Source organism: Musca autumnalis, unplaced genomic scaffold, assembly GCF_047663935.1.
Source record: "Musca autumnalis isolate F117 unplaced genomic scaffold, ASM4766393v1 scaffold_1, whole genome shotgun sequence".
Taxonomy (NCBI): Eukaryota; Metazoa; Arthropoda; class Insecta; order Diptera; family Muscidae; genus Musca; species Musca autumnalis.
In genome coordinates, this window is record NW_027411644.1 from 226,928,772 (window position 1) to 226,951,581 (window position 22,810).

At 35.0% G+C, this 22,810-nt stretch overlaps 1 protein-coding gene and 1 pseudogene across 1 annotated transcript in view; both read left to right on the plus strand.

Moving 5' to 3' along the window:
• The window catches only part of side-III (sidestep III), a 738,714-nt gene that overhangs the window by 439,336 nt on the left and 276,568 nt on the right, over nucleotides 1-22,810 (plus strand).
• Nucleotides 4,336-15,668, plus strand: LOC141390797 (glutamate dehydrogenase, mitochondrial-like; annotated as a pseudogene).

Below are 22,810 nucleotides of genomic sequence, written 5' to 3' on the forward strand. Positions count from 1 at the left end.
GGTTGAAGCGACAGGGCTGATATTCTACTGGGTAGTCGGTTCTCGGCTATAGTAGTAGCGCTGATGATCGGCGGGTTGTGGATGATATTCGACTTGTTGTAGTTGAATTGATGTTACTCGTCTGCAATAGTCGTCTCGATGATAAACGGTTGCAGATGTCGTATCGTTGACACTCGGCTGTTGTAGCTGGGTTGAAGTTATTTGGCTCTAGTAGACGTCTGGATATTATTCGAGTTTAACGAAAGCCAATGAGTTGCGGAAAGGAACGAATAGCAGCAGGAAGCAAACTAGTCACGGAATTTAATGTAGCGAACACATCGCAGGGAACGAAGGAATTGAAAAAACCAAGGACTTGGTTTAGCACAAATTACTTCGACAGTGGATACTACCCAGCAGAAACCAAGTAATGGATTTATATTCTTGCAAATCAACCTCATATTATGTGTGGTTTTGACAAAGAGGAAGTGGGAATTTTCTTCAATATCTTTCTAGAATAGGCGCAAATGTGAATTGATAAAAAGCTGAGTGAAAAAAGTACAAAAAAATGAGGGGCAACGGTCATATCGGACACCCCAACAGACATAAGGCCTAAAATGAATCTCATAAGTTATGGCCGTTCAAATCGCGGTCCGTTTTCAGTAAAGATGATACCAAAATAAGGAGCGTACCTGGCTTTAAGTATGTCCATGGGAGAAATTCATAACTCCCGACCGAAGGCTGCCTACTTACAGGATGATTTTGGCATGGTCCTAAATCATAATTCAGTCAATTTTGTCAGAGCAGGAGTAGATGCCATCATTATAGTATTTAGGACCATGCCAAAATCATGGATTTTAGGACTCGTGTGTCGGATATATTCACTGGACAATAGCCGTAGACTATTCCCGCATTTTTACATACAATATCAGGAACTTATGACTTATCCTGCTGAGTTTATTTTAGTTTATAGAACTAAAATACGTAATTTTACAAAGTCCGATCTAAGTTATCAATATTTTCCCTATATATATTCACCATAGATATTCAAAAAACAGTTTGAATCGAACACACATAATCTTCTGAAAGATTATATTATGAAAAACATCAATAAAATATATTTTGTGACCGCAGATAACGAAAATGTGAATAAAAACGGTATAATATGGTCCTAATCATATATAAAAAGCGAAAGCTTCTGGAGATGTTAAATATTATAGCTACAAATTTCATTTATTCAGAGATTCGTAATGAAATTTGATTTGGAACATTTCTTCTTTTGGCAAAATCCCCAAAAAGTGAAGTTTTTTAGGAGGTTTTGACTCAGTATTGAACAAATTTTAATTAAGAGTCTAAAAGTTTAACAGATAATTTCTCCATATAATATCTATTTTTGTAACGTCATTTTCTGAACAAAGTATTTTACTTAGATATATAGTTTGTTCTGGGACTTACAGTGAAATTTTGTGTGGAATATTTCTTCTTTTAAAACCTTTCGTCTAAAACTAAATTTCATGTTACTTTCATGCATCAACAAGAAAAAAGAACAAAACAAATTCCTTCAAAAAATATTTGGGTGTTTTGTTGGCAAATTTTATGTATATATTTTCTTGATATATATTGTAAATACATATTTCATTTATTCGGCGACTTATATTAAAATTTGATGGAAAATATTTTTGTCTTTGACGTCTTCTACCTAGAATGAAGTTTTGTGGGACAAAACTTAATAAATTCAGATAAAGTACAACATTAACCCTAAAGCTTGATTTTACATTTGGCAGATTCCTGGCGTTTAGGTACGATTTTGAGTTTTGGTGTATTCGGGGACCTATAGTAAAATTTTTTGACAAATAATTTTGTAGAATATTTTGATGTGATACGATCACACTTTACAGAAGTTTTTAAACGTTTTTAAAAAAAAGGACCAACAAGACCCGTTTAGTGACTCGCATGAGGGTTCATTTTTTCATAAAAGGATACCCCGCATTGTTGTCAGTAATATTGCCAAAGACACTTTATACCTCAAATGCAAGGATACCAAGGAATCTGATGTCGAATGTTTCAAAACCTGTAGAAATGGGCGGATCTTGACACGCCTATTTAGGTTACTTCCCGACGTAAACTTTTAAAACGCCGATACACGTGTCTTCTTTTTTTCGGCCCTCTTTCATAATCTGTGCGGGGTTTCTTGTAATTTTAAAAAAAAAGTTCCATTTTATTGTCCATTGTTATTTTTGGCCCTTATGACCATTGGGTGTTGTGTCAGTGCCGTATCTACTAAAAAACTATCAATGCCAGTAACAAAGCTTTGGAGGGGCTCTAGATGTACATACAATCTAGATTATGGATAGAAAATATCCATGCAAAAAATGTTACCCTCGTTTTAGGTATATTCATACGTTGGATCCGTCATGCGGCGTAATAAAATGCGTGTTACAAACGTGCAGTATGTAACTGTTGACAAGGAGTTTAAATATTATATCAGAATTAGTAATGATTCTTTAAGTGGAAATATGAGTAAAAGTAATTACTTTTTGTCAAATAAAAACATATCCCTAATACTTTTCCTCTTCTTTTTTTTTACTATTCCCCCTCACCGAGGATAAAAAGTAACTTTGCAATTAAATAAGATTATTATACAACCAAGTAATGTAATCAAGAAAATAAGTCATGTATTACCTCCACCCATACATTCAGCAGCAACAGAAGCAGCAGCTGAGGGTACATTCAAAAGATAATTACAACAAGAAATACATAAACTTAATAAAAATAAACCAGAGTTAAATAAAGATCTGTAAAGAAACACACAAAAACATTTCCAAGAATAACAAATTCCACTGACATGCAAAAAGGGGGAAATAAAGAAGCTAATGAATCCTCCGGTGGATAGTTTGTTTGAATGAGAGTGGTGATAAGAATCTAGCTAGCTGAAGCTGTTGGTATTTCCCTTATTTCCGAATAACTTCCATACTATTACCTTTGACAACAAACAACATCAACGAACGACGGGAAAATAGTTCTCAAAAGAATTCTTAACTATTTCAAACAAAATCTAAAGCTCAACAAAACGGAGGACGATAACTGTAATGGTTAACGGGGAAAAAATTATAAAGTGAAATCAGGAAGGAGTATATAAAAAAGGTACAACATAAACGAGAGGAAAAACATTCATTTCCACTGTTGAACAAGAACAATGATAAGAATCTAATTATTTAAATAAATAAGAGTAACAAAATTACAAACAACAGCAGCAACAACAAAGCAAATATAATGTCAATGTGGTAGAAGGTTAGCGTGGGAATGGAACAGAGTGGTGTGTCTGTTTTGTGTCTTCAATTTTAAGTCGGATATTACAGGAAAGCTCTTTAAAAAAGGAATGTAATCACAAGTATGACACCGAATGTTAGTGGAATGAGAAACAAGCAAATGAACGATAAACAAGATGTTCGATAAGAACATACAAAGGTGTTCTTTTTAAATCCGTAAAACATAATCCCCTTCTTTTGTTTTTTTTTTTGTTTGATGCAATGCGAATCTAAAGATTTATCAGAAATGCTGATTTTCAGTTTCACAGAACAGAATTTATTTCACATCGATCTAATTTACATAGGATACTTTGCGTTTAGTCATTTTCCTTATAACATAGCATTCGTTTTCTATTATGTATTCCATGCAACCCTTAATATCTTCACGTTATTAAATTTATAATAATGGCCAAGTGGCCGAGTGACCATTGCAACTGCATTTGTGTTTTTGATGTTAAGGCCATTTGACCCATATTTTATATTTTTTGTTTTTACTCTTTTGTTTTACAAAAAAAAAAATTGGCTTATTTTGCCTTTTTACTTCTCATCTAAGTGCCTATGTATGTGTACATTTGGGTTATGAGTTTTCGACATTTTTTCTCAAAAATGATTTCCTGTAGCTCGGATGAATGAACTTTTGCCTATTAATCACTTTATTCCATTGAAATAGAAAAAGGGTCACGCACAAAATGATTCTTTGTTTCAATGCAAGGAACTAAGGGAACTGATGTGTCCAAGCGGCGTTGGACGAAACTAGTCTTCTCTGCCATCCCCTAATGTAATCAATTTTAACTACATCCCACATTAAACTTGTTGTTTTAAATTTGAAAACAACAAATATGAGATTAAGATTGACTTACCTACAAATAGTAAGTAAAACACACATCTCAACAAAACTGCCAAAGTGAATCTAAAAAATATATTTTTTTTTTAAAAATTGCAAAAAATGAAAAAAAAAATTCTCAAAAATTATTTTCTGTTGCATGGATGAATAATCTTAAGCCCACTTATAATTATAATAGGGTTTATTCCATTGTGTTTGAGTAGAGAAATGTATCACCTGAAGAATTTGGCACGTCATACCGCCATTCCTCAAGTAGCGGCTACATTGGTCAAGGCCTTGCCCTTGCTCGTGGTTATGGCGATTACCAAGTTCCAGACCGTCTAAAGGATGTGCCCACTGCCAAAGATCCCCACTTCTTTGACATGGTTGAATACTTCTTCCACCATGGTTGCCAAATCGCTGAAGAATGTTTGTTGGATGACATGAAAGGCAAAGTGTCCCTGAAGGGTAAAAAGAAGAGGGTTAAAGGTATTTTGATGCTTATGCAAACCTGTGACCACATCATTGAAATTGCATTAACATTGCGTCGTGATTAGGGCGCACCGTGCTGCATTAATGAAGTTCTCTAAACCGTGGAAAACGCCGCGACCAGTGGCAGATAAATACAATCTTGGTTGATGGGTTTACCAGTTACACAGGCGTGAGCATTGATGTCCAAATGACCTATAGTCTTGCCATAGGTATCAGCAATCCAAGACATTTCACGTTCACCGATACCCATATCGGGAGCTGGTACATCAACACCGGGTCCAATGAAACCCTTCTTGGCCAATTCAAGAAAAAAGTGGCGATTGATTTTCTCCAATTAATGTTCAGAGTATTCTTTGGGATTGATTTTCAAACCGGCTTTGGCACCGCCGAATGGTACATCAACACAGGCACACTTTAAGGTCATAAAAGCGGACACAGCCTTAACTTTATCGAGTGATACATCCATAGAGAAACGGATACTGCCCTTGGTTGGAACACGATAAGTGTTGTGCTGGGCACGCTAGCGGGTAATCATTTCAAAGTCGCCGGAATCACGACGCAATGGGAATGCAATTTTCAATGATGTGGTCACAGGGCTGCATAAGCATCAAAATACCTTTAACCTTCTTTTTTATATCCTCAGACTTTAGGCTAGAAATAACGGTTTTAGACCCCAAGTATGTTTGGACGAAATGTGTTTTAGACAATTTGGAGTCGATTTAGCAATGTCCGTCGGTCTGTCTGGCTGGCTGGCTGGTGCGCACGATAACTCTCAAACGGATGAGCCGATTAGGTCCAAAATTTGGCTATCGTAATATTTTGTCTAAACTTAGTTTAAGTTCGAAGATGGGTCATATCGGTCTACTCCTTCAGGTACATCCCTCGCAAAAGTTCAACAATGTTAGGAAAATTTGTGCGCACGATAACTCTTGAAGTGAGTGACCCATTTGGTCCATAATTTGCACATCGTGAAATGTGTACCAGACTTAGATAAGGTTTCAATATGGAATCAACCAGTCCAATCCTTCGGGTACCTCCCACACCAAATTTCGGAAAAGTTCAGTTTAGGGCCTGCTGTCGAATCGCTTTGATTTTTGTTGTAGCAACTTATATTCACTGCCCCCCATACGACCGTACAAGTTTCATCAGGGGCAAGTCCATACTTCCTGAGAAAATAGTCTGAAAGGTGCAAAAAACGCCCTATGACACTGTGTTTAATGGTTGGAGCACAAGATAACTCTTGAACGAATCTGCCGTTTCGGTCCAAAATGTGGCCTTCGTAATATTTTGTGCAAACTTAGTTTAAGTTCCAAGCTAAGCCATATCGGTCCACTCCTTCAGGTAGCTCCCCCAAAAGTTCAAAAATGTTCTGAAAAATTGTGCGCACGGTAACTCTTGATGGGAGTGACCGATTTGGCCCATACTTTACATATCCTAATATATCTACCAGATATAGATCTGGTTCGAATTTGTCCACTCCATCCGGTACCTCCCACACAAATTTTTGGATGAATTCACTTTAAGACCTGCTCTCGAATCACTTTGATTTTTGTTGAAGCAAATTGCATCCGCTACCATAATTACGACAGTTAAATTTTTTTCAGGGGCAAGTCCATACTTCTTGAGAAAACTACCCGAAAGTTGTAAAAAACCCTATGGCACCATATGTAGTGACCGGAAAGCTCGAACCGAATACTGCGTTCGTCCACACATTAGATATTGTAATATTTCTTCGAATATTTGACGAAATTCGGTGGTGGAAGGAGTGGACCTTCTGAAAATATACGAAAATATTCGCTCAAATGGTACTCTAAATATTGTCGAAACTCAGTTTAAAAATACCCTATCTATCGATATCCCCGCAAAGTTTTGCCCTTTAATCCTATCCATATTGTTTTGAAAACCCCCATTAATACATAAATTTTTTTGGAAAAAAAGTATTTCAATCGACACAGGCTGAGGGTATATATCTGTCGGCAATGTCGACTGATACGTTTTTACTTGTTTTATCATCCAGGGACAATTTGCCTTTTATGTCATCCAACAAACATTCTTATATACTTATATATCTTGAAAATGGTACAACCAAGGAAAAAATAAATAATCCAATTTATAGAGAATTTTCACAGCTTCAACATTTTCTTTAGTCCCATTTTGATATGACTTGCAGTTTCCAAGCAAAATCTTGAAGACTTAATAGTGAATAGTGAATTTTTTTGCTTTTTTATTTTTCTTATCTATGAACTTTGCTGTTTCAGAATCCGCGAAATCTTCCCATGTGTAAGCGGTTTTTATCAAAAGTTAGTTAAGGCGCACTGAGCATGATATTGTTTTATAAGGAGGCGATATAGTCAGTGCATTGTCCCAATTTGAACTTCTATATCCTATGTCCCAATTTGAACTTCTCATGAAAGTCAATCTTATGGAGAATTTTCACAGCTACAACATTTTCTTTAGACCCATTTATATAGGACTCGCGGTTTCCAAGCAAAATCGTGAAAACCTAAAAAAACCCTAAAACTGTGAACTTAAATCGCGATTTATTTGAAAATCCATCCGGAGATTTTTTTTTTTTGTTTCTTGATATTTCTCATATACGACCATTGTAGTTTCAGAATCTGCAAAAACTTCCCAGGTGTAAGCACTTTCCATTTAAAATTGGTTAAGGCACACCGTGGCAGCTAACTACATGAGCATGATTGGCACAACTCCTGGCTGGGGTGGCAAAACTTTCATCGTTCAAGGTTTCGGTAATGTCGGTCTACCCGCTATTGACCCGTGCCGGTGCCACTTGCATTGGTGTTATTGAACACGATGGCTGCATTTTCAATCCCTAGGGTATTGATCGTAAGGCTTTGGAAGACTACAAGAATGAACACGGAACCATCGTTACCCCCATGCCAAGCCTTATGAAGGTGAAAACTTGATGTTCGAACCCTGCGATATCTTCATCCCTGCTGCTGCCCATAAAGTTATCACTAGCGAGAATACCCACAAGATCCTACCACCTACCACACCTGCTGCCGGTAAGATTTTGGTTGATCGCAACATTTTGGTTATTCTCGATTTGTACATCAACGCTGGTGGTGTAACTGTTTCCTTCTTTGAATGGTTGAAAAATTTGAACCATGTCTCACACGGTCGTCTTACCTTTAAATATGAACGTGAATCCAATTATCATTTGTTGGAATCCGTCCAAGAATCGCTGGAACGTCTTTTCGGTCGCGTTGGTGGTCGCATCCCAGTTACTCCATCTTAAGCTTTCCAAAAAAAACGTATCTCCGGTGCCTCTGAAAAGGAACGTACTGCTCGTGCTATCATGAAGACCGCAATGAAATACAATTTGGGTATTGATTTAAGAACAGCCGCCTATGTCAACTTCATGAAAATATTTTCACCACTGACGCTGGTTTGGCATTCTAAACCGTTTATTATAATAATCCCAGCCGTCCATTCGTGGAGTACGCCGCAGCGTTTTTATACCCTACACTACCCTGTGGTAAGGATATTATGTGTTAGTGCATTTGTATGTAACATGCCTAAGGAAAAGAGATAGACCCATAGTTCCTTCTAGGGATATGCATAGAATCACTTTCTGAGTCGATTTATGCATGTCCGTCCTTCCGTCCTTCCGTTCGCAAGTCGCATTTATTGTTCGATTTGGCTGAAAATTGGGGAAGATAATATTTTTAGCCTAATGAAGAACGCTATTGCTTTTGGTGAAAATCGGTTCAGATTTGGATAGAGCTCCCATATATATTTCCGGCCGATTTGAAGTATTTGATGCACCAAACACGCTGTATCTGTCCAATTTTGATGGAATTTGTGTTGGAATTATATCAAAATCGGTTCAGATTTGGATATAGCTCCCATATAAATTTTCGGACGATTTTTGGTATTTGGTGCACGAAAGACGTTATATACATATGTCCGATCTCAATGAAATTTGAAAGGTATCACGGAATTTCGTCTAGAAATAAGTGTGCCAAATTATATCAAAATCAGTTCAGATTTGGATATAGCTCCCATATATATTTGTGGCCGATTTTTGGTATTTGGTGCACGAAACACGTTATATATGTCCGATCTCAATGAAATATGGAATGTGTGACGAAATTTGGTCTAGAAATAAGAGTGCCAAATTTTATGGAAATCGGTTCGGATTTGGATATAGCCCCCATATAAATTTTCGCCCGATTTAAGGTATTTGATGCACCAAAGACGCTATGTATGTCTAATTTTGATGAAATTTGGAATGTGTGACGGTGTTTGGTCTAGAAATATATGTGCCAAATTATATCGTTATCTGTTCACATTTGGATTTAGCTCCCATATATGTTTTACCTATTCACAGTGGTGTAGGGTATCATATAGTCGGCCCCGCCCGACTTTGATCCTTTCCTTACTGGTTTAATTAAAGTAACCACTTTCTAAATGCCAAACACAAGAATTTTGCTGCTGCAATCCTTTAAACAATTCACTCGAAACGCATTTGTAAAGTCCTCTTTAAAGCAATATTGGAATTTTAAAACCGAAACTAATTTTGTCACAAATTTCTTAAAGTGATTGATGACAGATTGTAATGGCCATTTTGCAATCTTTGGTTATTTTTTGTTTTAATTGTCGTTGTGAACTCTTAATTGTTTGTATTTTTTTGTATTAATAGTTCTTAATTTCTTTTTTTAAATTATTCCCGACACTATGTTTAAAATCTATTCTCTCGATTACTCTGATGATTTTCTTTCTTTAAATTTAAGTTGAACGAATTCAATGAGTGCATTAAGCAAATGCAAACGATTATTATAAAAAAACTATTCATTAGTATGATAAGAGCTAAAATACGAAATATTGAAAAAGGTCATGGACCAACCAACAACTTTGAAAAAATTGGGATAATTTTTTTTTTTTTTTTTTTTGTTAAAAAATTATATTTTTGAAAAAAGCGTTTACGACATTTTTATGATTCTCAGAAGTGAAGAAAAGCAGTGGGAAACAAATGTTATGTCAGTTTGGTTATTCCATGTGGCTTTACAGTTTATTTTCAATTATATCTCAGCTTACAGTGACTTCACAAAATTGCCATAATTTTGAAAAATTCAAATTTTAAAATCATTTTGTGCTTGAAATTTTTTCACCGAATCACCTTATAATTACGATTTTATGTGATTTTACGTATAAACTCACCACTTAAGATACAGGGTTATGAGGTTGTAAAAAAGTCATAACCCTAGTGTAGATACTGCACTGGGGTCAACAATTATTTTAGGTCAATATATAATTTGTTGTAATATTGCCGTTTTTGTTCTATTCCTTGCAATATTTTCTTTAATATATTCGCATGTTCGAAACAAAAACGAAGAGTTTCAATGTCACATGCAAACGTTACCAACAGTTTTTTTGTTTTCTTATCGCTCGTGACAAACCACTTGAAATTTCGTTTATAGTACTTTTCACACACACATACGTACATATACATATATTTTTCATTGACTTGGTTGCTGAAGTCCTACGTTTTGTATACATGTCAAATGATAATGCCAAGGCAAATGATTGTTGGTGTATGTGTGGGTCAACCATGGACTCAAACTCTGTACATTGCACAACTTCAATTTTGTATACAGCTTCAGGTATTGTCCTCTGTGTCCGTCGCATGAAGTTATGGACAGCAAATAAGTTTTCTTTTTCATGTCCAAGTAGAACATGGCCCATCTGTGTCCGAAGACCAAAATTGCAATTTTTCAATTGAAAGGTATTAAAATATATGAAGTTCTTTCGTTCCGTGTTCCAAATTTCTTTGTCTTTGTTACCGTTCATGGTGGTGGTGGTGGTGGTGGTGGCAAGAAAGTGAAAAAATGTCAAAAATATATAAGACAAGTCTTTGACTTTCTTTCTTGAAAACAGAGAATATATGTCCAACATTTTTTTATGTATGTGACCAATGCAGGTCACTCGGAAATATATGCGCAGGGAGTTTTTACGGTATGGACATGCACAATAAATCGAATGGTTTGAAATGTTAAGTTTTTTAAGTAAATGTTATTTTTGAATGATTTCAATGAATGAAATAGCTCGAGTTTAAAGCGGATAACACCAGGCAGTATTAAAATCACGGTGCACGTGAAATAACTTTAAGTGATAGGTGCTTTTAGCTGGAAAGTTTTTCTCGGTCATCCAACGAGAAATTAAAACAAAACTTATAATTTTCTCTGGGAACGTCCAAATATTTAAGTTTTTAAGTATTGTGTTTTGTACAGTCAAAGATTAAAGGTACATATTTAGATTATGGTATTAGACGATTGATTTTTTTACTTGTTTTTAGTTGATTTTGTAAAATTACCACCCTAACTCTACACCCAGTTAGTATTGCCATTATACCGTAAATGCCTCATGACCTTCAAATTAGCAGAATATAAATTTCGTATTTGTATTGCAACCTCGAAACATTTTTCAAAAAATGAATACAATTTACATGATAAATACATATAAATATCCAAGAAACGTCGTTATTTTTGTCTATGACTTCAAGCGATATGCATATATTCCAGCAGATAATACCTTTCTTCGTTAGAAAAACTCAATGATATCCCACATGTGAACATTGCCATGCCAATTTTCCATGGTATCGTGTTGTAAATCAAATTCCAACAAAATGATATTCAAATAGCTACTGTTGTTATGCTTATGCTTTGTATTTGTTCTTTATATATGGCACATTTGACGATCATTATCCTTGAACTGAGATGCCTTTTGTCTTGACAACAATGCACATATACTATGTGTCTGTGTATTGTTTGAAAGAATCGTTCTATTATATGGCCTCTAATATATTTAGATGCTATGCAAAACAAAAAGTGGCCTTACTCTTGACGAAATTTCAATGAAAATTTGAACAAGTTAGTTGTTAACATTGACTGGCTGTGTACGGATGTTTGGTTTGGCATTATTGAACATGAAGTAGTTTTCTATTGTATCGCAACAGAGACCAGAATAGAAACCGTTCTTCTTCTTTTTGTTATTTACTGCATCTTTTGTTTGCTAGCAGACATTTTGAAATAGTTGAATGAGCAAGCAAACAAGAGCAAACTTTTATGGTATTTGTATAAAGTTTCTTAATAAATATAAAATTGTTTAGTTTAGTTCTTTGATGGAAAAACGGTTGATGATATTTTAAATGTATTTGTTAGTCATAACACACCCATATGTCACAAATTGGCTTCTTTAACATTTAATTATTTAATTTATTTATTGTTTATTTGTTTACTAATATATTTATTCATTTACTTATTTATTTAAACATTTTAAATACTGAAAAAATATTTTTCATATTGCCCATCATATAAAGCTGCCATGACATATCCTGCTTAACTTTTCCAATAATTAAAATCCTAATGAATCATTTAGAAACCTTTAAGACCCCCAATATAATCAATCACTTGTGTTAGACATAAGTTTCCTCTTTCTCTCATACCACAATATTCCACTTACAATTTCGAAAAACCTAAACAGCATAATAAAAATATCCATTATCCTTAAACCGGAATCTACATATTTAAAATATTGAAAAGTATGTTCAAATATGTGTGTCAACCACAAATCCTCCCAAATCACCCTTAGCAACATAATTGTTTTCTTCCCCCTTTCTCGATGTCTTTGCTGATTTTTTTATATTTTTGAAACGACAGTATTTAAAAGAAGTATAGACGTTATAAAAAAAGTATTTGCGTTTAAATTACATTGAATCTATCGCCACTTGAGGAGTGTTAAATTACTTTACACTTCGATGCTTTTGTTGTTAATGTTCTTGTCAATTTTATGTAATTCTTTAAATTGCATTATTGAGTGTAAATGTTGACTCTTCGTTGTTGATATTGTTGTTGGCGGTGGTGGTGGTTGTGATGGTTGTAGCCAGTGTTGTGTTAGATCATCTAAACGTTGTAATACAGCCATGGGCCAGTGGATTGGGATATTGAAAAAGTTATTTATTCATATTTAACCTTACACTTTAATTTTTTTTAACTATGAATAATTTATACGTTTATCAAATAACGAAATATTTATTTTTCATTTCAGGTAACAACAAAATTTAAATTTCATTTCATCAGTGTGTAAGTAATATATAGATACATAATTCGAAGTTATATAAGGACTAATTTCTAATTTCGACATAAAAAATGGAACAAATGTTTATTTAATCCTGGGACATAGATCGGATCATAAAGGGATAAGGGTTCCAGAGAGAATGAAGCCTATTAATATTGGTGATGTTTGGATAATATTTAGTCGGAATCGGCAACAACTTACTTGTTATACGTTCAGCCTTTAGGCTAACGTGGGTGTATAGACTTTGATGTCATCAGAAATTTGCCAAATCCAAATAAAGTTTGTAGTCGATTTAGCCCTGTCCGTTCGTCTATCTTTCTGGCTGGCTTTGCGAACCGATCAACCCATTTCATCTAAAAATGTAACCTTCCAAACTTAGTTTAAGTTCGAAGATGGGTCATATCTGTCTACTCCTTCAGGTACATCCCTCGCAAAAGTTCAACAATGTTAGGAAAATTTGTGCGCACGATAACTCTTGAAGTGAGTGACCCATTTGGTCCATAATTTGCACATCGTGAAATGTGTACCAGACTTAGATAAGGTTTCAATATGGAATCAACCAGTCCAATCCTTCGGGTACCTCCCACACCAAATTTCGGAAAAGTTCAGTTTAGGGCCTGCTGTCGAATCGCTTTGATTTTTGTTGTAGCAACTTATATTCACTGCCCCCCATACGACCGTACAAGTTTCATCAGGGGCAAGTCCATACTTCCTGAGAAAATAGTCTGAAAGGTGCAAAAAACGCCCTATGACACTGTGTTTAATGGTTGGAGCACAAGATAACTCTTGAACGAATCTGCCGTTTCGGTCCAAAATGTGGCCTTCGTAATATTTTGTGCAAACTTAGTTTAAGTTCCAAGCTAAGCCATATCGGTCCACTCCTTCAGGTAGCTCCCCCAAAAGTTCAAAAATGTTCTGAAAAATTGTGCGCACGGTAACTCTTGATGGGAGTGACCGATTTGGCCCATACTTTACATATCCTAATATATCTACCAGATATAGATCTGGTTCGAATTTGTCCACTCCATCCGGTACCTCCCACACAAATTTTTGGATGAATTCACTTTAAGACCTGCTCTCGAATCACTTTGATTTTTGTTGAAGCAAATTGCATCCGCTACCATAATTACGACAGTTAAATTTTTTTCAGGGGCAAGTCCATACTTCTTGAGAAAACTACCCGAAAGTTGTAAAAAACCCTATGGCACCATATGTAGTGACCGGAAAGCTCGAACCGAATACTGCGTTCGTCCACACATTAGATATTGTAATATTTCTTCGAATATTTGACGAAATTCGGTGGTGGAAGGAGTGGACCTTCTGAAAATATACGAAAATATTCGCTCAAATGGTACTCTAAATATTGTCGAAACTCAGTTTAAAAATACCCTATCTATCGATATCCCCGCAAAGTTTTGCCCTTTAATCCTATCCATATTGTTTTGAAAACCCCCATTAATACATAAATTTTTTTGGAAAAAAAGTATTTCAATCGACACAGGCTGAGGGTATATATCTGTCGGCAATGTCGACTGATACGTTTTTACTTGTTTTATCATCCAGGGACAATTTGCCTTTTATGTCATCCAACAAACATTCTTATATACTTATATATCTTGAAAATGGTACAACCAAGGAAAAAATAAATAATCCAATTTATAGAGAATTTTCACAGCTTCAACATTTTCTTTAGTCCCATTTTGATATGACTTGCAGTTTCCAAGCAAAATCTTGAAGACTTAATAGTGAATAGTGAATTTTTTTGCTTTTTTATTTTTCTTATCTATGAACTTTGCTGTTTCAGAATCCGCGAAATCTTCCCATGTGTAAGCGGTTTTTATCAAAAGTTAGTTAAGGCGCACTGAGCATGATATTGTTTTATAAGGAGGCGATATAGTCAGTGCATTGTCCCAATTTGAACTTCTATATCCTATGTCCCAATTTGAACTTCTCATGAAAGTCAATCTTATGGAGAATTTTCACAGCTACAACATTTTCTTTAGACCCATTTATATAGGACTCGCGGTTTCCAAGCAAAATCGTGAAAACCTAAAAAAACCCTAAAACTGTGAACTTAAATCGCGATTTATTTGAAAATCCATCCGGAGATTTTTTTTTTTTGTTTCTTGATATTTCTCATATACGACCATTGTAGTTTCAGAATCTGCAAAAACTTCCCAGGTGTAAGCACTTTCCATTTAAAATTGGTTAAGGCACACCGTGGCAGCTAACTACATGAGCATGATTGGTACAACTCCTGGCTGGGGTGGCAAAACTTTCATCGTTCAAGGTTTCGGTAATGTCGGTCTACCCGCTATTGACCCGTGCCGGTGCCACTTGCATTGGTGTTATTGAACACGATGGCTGCATTTTCAATCCCTAGGGTATTGATCGTAAGGCTTTGGAAGACTACAAGAATGAACACGGAACCATCGTTACCCCCATGCCAAGCCTTATGAAGGTGAAAACTTGATGTTCGAACCCTGCGATATCTTCATCCCTGCTGCTGCCCATAAAGTTATCACTAGCGAGAATACCCACAAGATCCTACCACCTACCACACCTGCTGCCGGTAAGATTTTGGTTGATCGCAACATTTTGGTTATTCTCGATTTGTACATCAACGCTGGTGGTGTAACTGTTTCCTTCTTTGAATGGTTGAAAAATTTGAACCATGTCTCACACGGTCGTCTTACCTTTAAATATGAACGTGAATCCAATTATCATTTGTTGGAATCCGTCCAAGAATCGCTGGAACGTCTTTTCGGTCGCGTTGGTGGTCGCATCCCAGTTACTCCATCTTAAGCTTTCCAAAAAAAACGTATCTCCGGTGCCTCTGAAAAGGAACGTACTGCTCGTGCTATCATGAAGACCGCAATGAAATACAATTTGGGTATTGATTTAAGAACAGCCGCCTATGTCAACTTCATGAAAATATTTTCACCACTGACGCTGGTTTGGCATTCTAAACCGTTTATTATAATAATCCCAGCCGTCCATTCGTGGAGTACGCCGCAGCGTTTTTATACCCTACACTACCCTGTGGTAAGGATATTATGTGTTAGTGCATTTGTATGTAACATGCCTAAGGAAAAGAGATAGACCCATAGTTCCTTCTAGGGATATGCATAGAATCACTTTCTGAGTCGATTTATGCATGTCCGTCCTTCCGTCCTTCCGTTCGCAAGTCGCATTTATTGTTCGATTTGGCTGAAAATTGGGGAAGATAATATTTTTAGCCTAATGAAGAACGCTATTGCTTTTGGTGAAAATCGGTTCAGATTTGGATAGAGCTCCCATATATATTTCCGGCCGATTTGAAGTATTTGATGCACCAAACACGCTGTATCTGTCCAATTTTGATGGAATTTGTGTTGGAATTATATCAAAATCGGTTCAGATTTGGATATAGCTCCCATATAAATTTTCGGACGATTTTTGGTATTTGGTGCACGAAAGACGTTATATACATATGTCCGATCTCAATGAAATTTGAAAGGTATCACGGAATTTCGTCTAGAAATAAGTGTGCCAAATTATATCAAAATCAGTTCAGATTTGGATATAGCTCCCATATATATTTGTGGCCGATTTTTGGTATTTGGTGCACGAAACACGTTATATATGTCCGATCTCAATGAAATATGGAATGTGTGACGAAATTTGGTCTAGAAATAAGAGTGCCAAATTTTATGGAAATCGGTTCGGATTTGGATATAGCCCCCATATAAATTTTCGCCCGATTTAAGGTATTTGATGCACCAAAGACGCTATGTATGTCTAATTTTGATGAAATTTGGAATGTGTGACGGTGTTTGGTCTAGAAATATATGTGCCAAATTATATCGTTATCTGTTCACATTTGGATTTAGCTCCCATATATGTTTTACCTATTCACAGTGGTGTAGGGTATCATATAGTCGGCCCCGCCCGACTTTGATCCTTTCCTTACTGGTTTAATTAAAGTAACCACTTTCTAAATGCCAAACACAAGAATTTTGCTGCTGCAATCCTTTAAACAATTCACTCGAAACGCATTTGTAAAGTCCTCTTTAAAGCAATATTGGAATTTTAAAACCGAAACTAATTTTGTCACAAATTTCTTAAAGTGATTGATGACAGATTGTAATGGCCATTTTGCAATCTTTGGTTATTTTTTGTTTTAATTGTCGTTGTGAACTCTTAATTGTTTGTATTTTTTTGTATTAATAGTTCTTAATTTCTTTTTTTTAATTATTCCCGACACTATGTTTAAAATCTATTCTCTCGATTACTCTGATGATTTTCTTTCTTTAAATTTAAGTTGAACGAATTCAATGAGTGCATTAAGCAAATGCAAACGATTATTATAAAAAAACTATTCATTAGTATGATAAGAGCTAAAATACGAAATATTGAAAAAGGTCATGGACCAACCAACAACTTTGAAAAAATTGGGATAATTTTTTTTTTTTTTTTTTTTGTTAAAAAATTATATTTTTGAAAAAAGCGTTTACGACATTTTTATGATTCTCAGAAGTGAAGAAAAGCAGTGGGAAACAAATGTTATGTCAGTTTGGTTATTCCATGTGGCTTTACAGTTTATTTTCAATTATATCTCAGCTTACAGTGACTTCACAAAATTGCCATAATTTTGAAAAATTCAAATTTTAAAATCATTTTGTGCTTGAAATTTTTTCACCGAATCACCTTATAATTACGATTTTATGTGATTTTACGTATAAACTCACCACTTAAGATACAGGGTTATGAGGTTGTAAAAAAGTCATAACCCTAGTGTAGATACTGCACTGGGGTCAACAATTATTTTAGGTCAATATATAATTTGTTGTAATATTGCCGTTTTTGTTCTATTCCTTGCAATATTTTCTTTAATATATTCGCATGTTCGAAACAAAAACGAAGAGTTTCAATGTCACATGCAAACGTTACCAACAGTTTTTTTGTTTTCTTATCGCTCGTGACAAACCACTTGAAATTTCGTTTATAGTACTTTTCACACACACATACGTACATATACATATATTTTTCATTGACTTGGTTGCTGAAGTCCTACGTTTTGTATACATGTCAAATGATAATGCCAAGGCAAATGATTGTTGGTGTATGTGTGGGTCAACCATGGACTCAAACTCTGTACATTGCACAACTTCAATTTTGTATACAGCTTCAGGTATTGTCCTCTGTGTCCGTCGCATGAAGTTATGGACAGCAAATAAGTTTTCTTTTTCATGTCCAAGTAGAACATGGCCCATCTGTGTCCGAAGACCAAAATTGCAATTTTTCAATTGAAAGGTATTAAAATATATGAAGTTCTTTCGTTCCGTGTTCCAAATTTCTTTGTCTTTGTTACCGTTCATGGTGGTGGTGGTGGTGGTGGTGGCAAGAAAGTGAAAAAATGTCAAAAATATATAAGACAAGTCTTTGACTTTCTTTCTTGAAAACAGAGAATATATGTCCAACATTTTTTTATGTATGTGACCAATGCAGGTCACTCGGAAATATATGCGCAGGGAGTTTTTACGGTATGGACATGCACAATAAATCGAATGGTTTGAAATGTTAAGTTTTTTAAGTAAATGTTATTTTTGAATGATTTCAATGAATGAAATAGCTCGAGTTTAAAGCGGATAACACCAGGCAGTATTAAAATCACGGTGCACGTGAAATAACTTTAAGTGATAGGTGCTTTTAGCTGGAAAGTTTTTCTCGGTCATCCAACGAGAAATTAAAACAAAACTTATAATTTTCTCTGGGAACGTCCAAATATTTAAGTTTTTAAGTATTGTGTTTTGTACAGTCAAAGATTAAAGGTACATATTTAGATTATGGTATTAGACGATTGATTTTTTTACTTGTTTTTAGTTGATTTTGTAAAATTACCACCCTAACTCTACACCCAGTTAGTATTGCCATTATACCGTAAATGCCTCATGACCTTCAAATTAGCAGAATATAAATTTCGTATTTGTATTGCAACCTCGAAACATTTTTCAAAAAATGAATACAATTTACATGATAAATACATATAAATATCCAAGAAACGTCGTTATTTTTGTCTATGACTTCAAGCGATATGCATATATTCCAGCAGATAATACCTTTCTTCGTTAGAAAAACTCAATGATATCCCACATGTGAACATTGCCATGCCAATTTTCCATGGTATCGTGTTGTAAATCAAATTCCAACAAAATGATATTCAAATAGCTACTGTTGTTATGCTTATGCTTTGTATTTGTTCTTTATATATGGCACATTTGACGATCATTATCCTTGAACTGAGATGCCTTTTGTCTTGACAACAATGCACATATACTATGTGTCTGTGTATTGTTTGAAAGAATCGTTCTATTATATGGCCTCTAATATATTTAGATGCTATGCAAAACAAAAAGTGGCCTTACTCTTGACGAAATTTCAATGAAAATTTGAACAAGTTAGTTGTTAACATTGACTGGCTGTGTACGGATGTTTGGTTTGGCATTATTGAACATGAAGTAGTTTTCTATTGTATCGCAACAGAGACCAGAATAGAAACCGTTCTTCTTCTTTTTGTTATTTACTGCATCTTTTGTTTGCTAGCAGACATTTTGAAATAGTTGAATGAGCAAGCAAACAAGAGCAAACTTTTATGGTATTTGTATAAAGTTTCTTAATAAATATAAAATTGTTTAGTTTAGTTCTTTGATGGAAAAACGGTTGATGATATTTTAAATGTATTTGTTAGTCATAACACACCCATATGTCACAAATTGGCTTCTTTAACATTTAATTATTTAATTTATTTATTGTTTATTTGTTTACTAATATATTTATTCATTTACTTATTTATTTAAACATTTTAAATACTGAAAAAATATTTTTCATATTGCCCATCATATAAAGCTGCCATGACATATCCTGCTTAACTTTTCCAATAATTAAAATCCTAATGAATCATTTAGAAACCTTTAAGACCCCCAATATAATCAATCACTTGTGTTAGACATAAGTTTCCTCTTTCTCTCATACCACAATATTCCACTTACAATTTCGAAAAACCTAAACAGCATAATAAAAATATCCATTATCCTTAAACCGGAATCTACATATTTAAAATATTGAAAAGTATGTTCAAATATGTGTGTCAACCACAAATCCTCCCAAATCACCCTTAGCAACATAATTGTTTTCTTCCCCCTTTCTCGATGTCTTTGCTGATTTTTTTATATTTTTGAAACGACAGTATTTAAAAGAAGTATAGACGTTATAAAAAAAGTATTTGCGTTTAAATTACATTGAATCTATCGCCACTTGAGGAGTGTTAAATTACTTTACACTTCGATGCTTTTGTTGTTAATGTTCTTGTCAATTTTATGTAATTCTTTAAATTGCATTATTGAGTGTAAATGTTGACTCTTCGTTGTTGATATTGTTGTTGGCGGTGGTGGTGGTTGTGATGGTTGTAGCCAGTGTTGTGTTAGATCATCTAAACGTTGTAATACAGCCATGGGCCAGTGGATTGGGATATTGAAAAAGTTATTTATTCATATTTAACCTTACACTTTAATTTTTTTTAACTATGAATAATTTATACGTTTATCAAATAACGAAATATTTATTTTTCATTTCAGGTAACAACAAAATTTAAATTTCATTTCATCAGTGTGTAAGTAATATATAGATACATAATTCGAAGTTATATAAGGACTAATTTCTAATTTCGACATAAAAAATGGAACAAATGTTTATTTAATCCTGGGACATAGATCGGATCATAAAGGGATAAGGGTTCCAGAGAGAATGAAGCCTATTAATATTGGTGATGTTTGGATAATATTTAGTCGGAATCGGCAACAACTTACTTGTTATACGTTCAGCCTTTAGGCTAACGTGGGTGTATAGACTTTGATGTCATCAGAAATTTGCCAAATCCAAATAAAGTTTGTAGTCGATTTAGCCCTGTCCGTTCGTCTATCTTTCTGGCTGGCTTTGCGAACCGATCAACCCATTTCATCTAAAAATGTAACCTTCCAAACTTAGTTTAAGTTCGAAGATGGACCATATATTTCGCTAAAATGTTGAGCAATGTAGCAAATGTAACCTTCCAAACTTAGTTTAAGTTCGAAGAGGGACCACATATTTCGCTAAAATGTTAAGCATTAAAACTTTCTAAACTTTCCACTTCGTGATATTTCTTCAATATTGAGAATAAGTCCGAATATGAATAATATCGATCCAACCTTTGCGTTCTTTCCACACAACATTTCGCAAAAGTGCAGTTTACGAATGCTCTTGCATCCCCTATTACGATAGTACAATTTTTTCGGGGGCAAATCCATACTTTCTGTGTACAATGGCTCAAAAGCTCTAGAAAACGCTGCAGGCAACAACTAACATGAGAAATTAGCTCGATATTTCGCGACATCAGCATCCAAATCGGCACGTTATTTTTACATTTTAAAATGTCTTCCAAAAGTGTATCAAGTACCATGAAGTATAATATCGGACAACACCTTGGTACCTCCTTTATAGAAGATCCAAATTTTCGCTAATCTGAGTTGGTGGGTTTTTAGAGAAAAGTTTTGACATTTTTACCAAAGCTATTCCTTGTAGTCCTGTTTACAATGAAAAACCTTATTTTTGTGGCAAGTCCATGTTTTCCGACGAAAACAAAAACTTTACATTGATCAACCAAATTGCTGATTGACTTGATAACTATTGGAAAGGAGTGAATGACATTTCTCCTACCTCTTCACATCGTAACAGTTCGAAGGTGAACTTTTGGGACAACTTTTTTGGTACCTCCTTCACAAAGCTTAAAGTTTTTGCTTATGCACAGTATAAGGAATGTTCGTGGAACGTTCTACCATTTCACATCACAATCTAAAGGAACGAAATGGCTCCCAAAATTAGATCGAGTTTCGTGATGGATAGACTGGGGAATTTTATGCAATCCCTATTTTTGGTCCGATTAATGTAAAATTTTGGGACTGGGCATATTTTTGGCTTCTGACAACAAATATTTCAATAATAGGTACAAAAATGTTTGTATGTACAATTTTTCTGTTTAAAATTCTTTTCAGACAAGTCAATAAAATAGAGAAATGTATAACCACAGCCTCAACCTTCAAAATACCGAAAATCGGAAGGTATCGTTCTATGGAAAGCTATATGAAGGCCTGAATCTAAATCGACAAATTTTAGGTGGAAATTTGTTTACCCCCAAGGAAGACTTAACACCAAATTTAAGTCATTTTGGCGGGATATTGAGGCCACAACCTTTAAAATACCACAAATCGGGAGATACCATAGAATGGTAGCTATATGAAGACGTGGACCTATACCGAACAATTTCAGGTGGAAAGTTTTATACCCCAAGGAAGACTTAATACCAAATTTCACCCATTTCGGAGGGATATTGAACCCACAACCTTCAAAATACAAGAAATCCGGAGGTACCGTTCTATAAGGGCTATATGAAGACGTGGACCCATATCGAGAAATTTCAGGTGGAAATTTGTATACCCCCAAGGAAGACTTAATACCAAATTTCAGCCATTTCGGAGGGATATTGACGCCACAACCTTCAAAATACCGAGAATCGGGAGGTACCGTTCTATGGGGGCTATATGAAGACGTGGGCCTATACTGACCAATTTCAGGTGGAAAGTTTTATACGAAGGCTTTATACAAAATGTCAGCCATTTAAGTGTGATGTTGAGGCCACAACCTTCAAAATATCGGAAATCGGGAGGTACCGTTCTATGGGGGCTGTATGAAGACGTGGGCCCATGCGGACAAATTTCAGGTGTAAAGTTTTATACCCCTAACGAAGACTTAATACCACATTTCTGTCATTTCGGTGGGGTTTTTAGACCACAAATCCTTGTATATATTTTTGCATATGCTCATTTTATGCAAATATTTAAAAACAGGTCAAAATATGCACGATATGCAAAATATGCAAAAATTGCTAGGCCTAATCCGTTTTATTTTGTGATAAAACGAGTTTCTGCCTGATCAGATTTTCTCTACGACCATCCTAACCATATATGCATTTGCGTAGGATTCCGCTGTCTAGTGATGGATTATGTCCGTCAACTTCTTCAGGTACCACCTCAGTGAT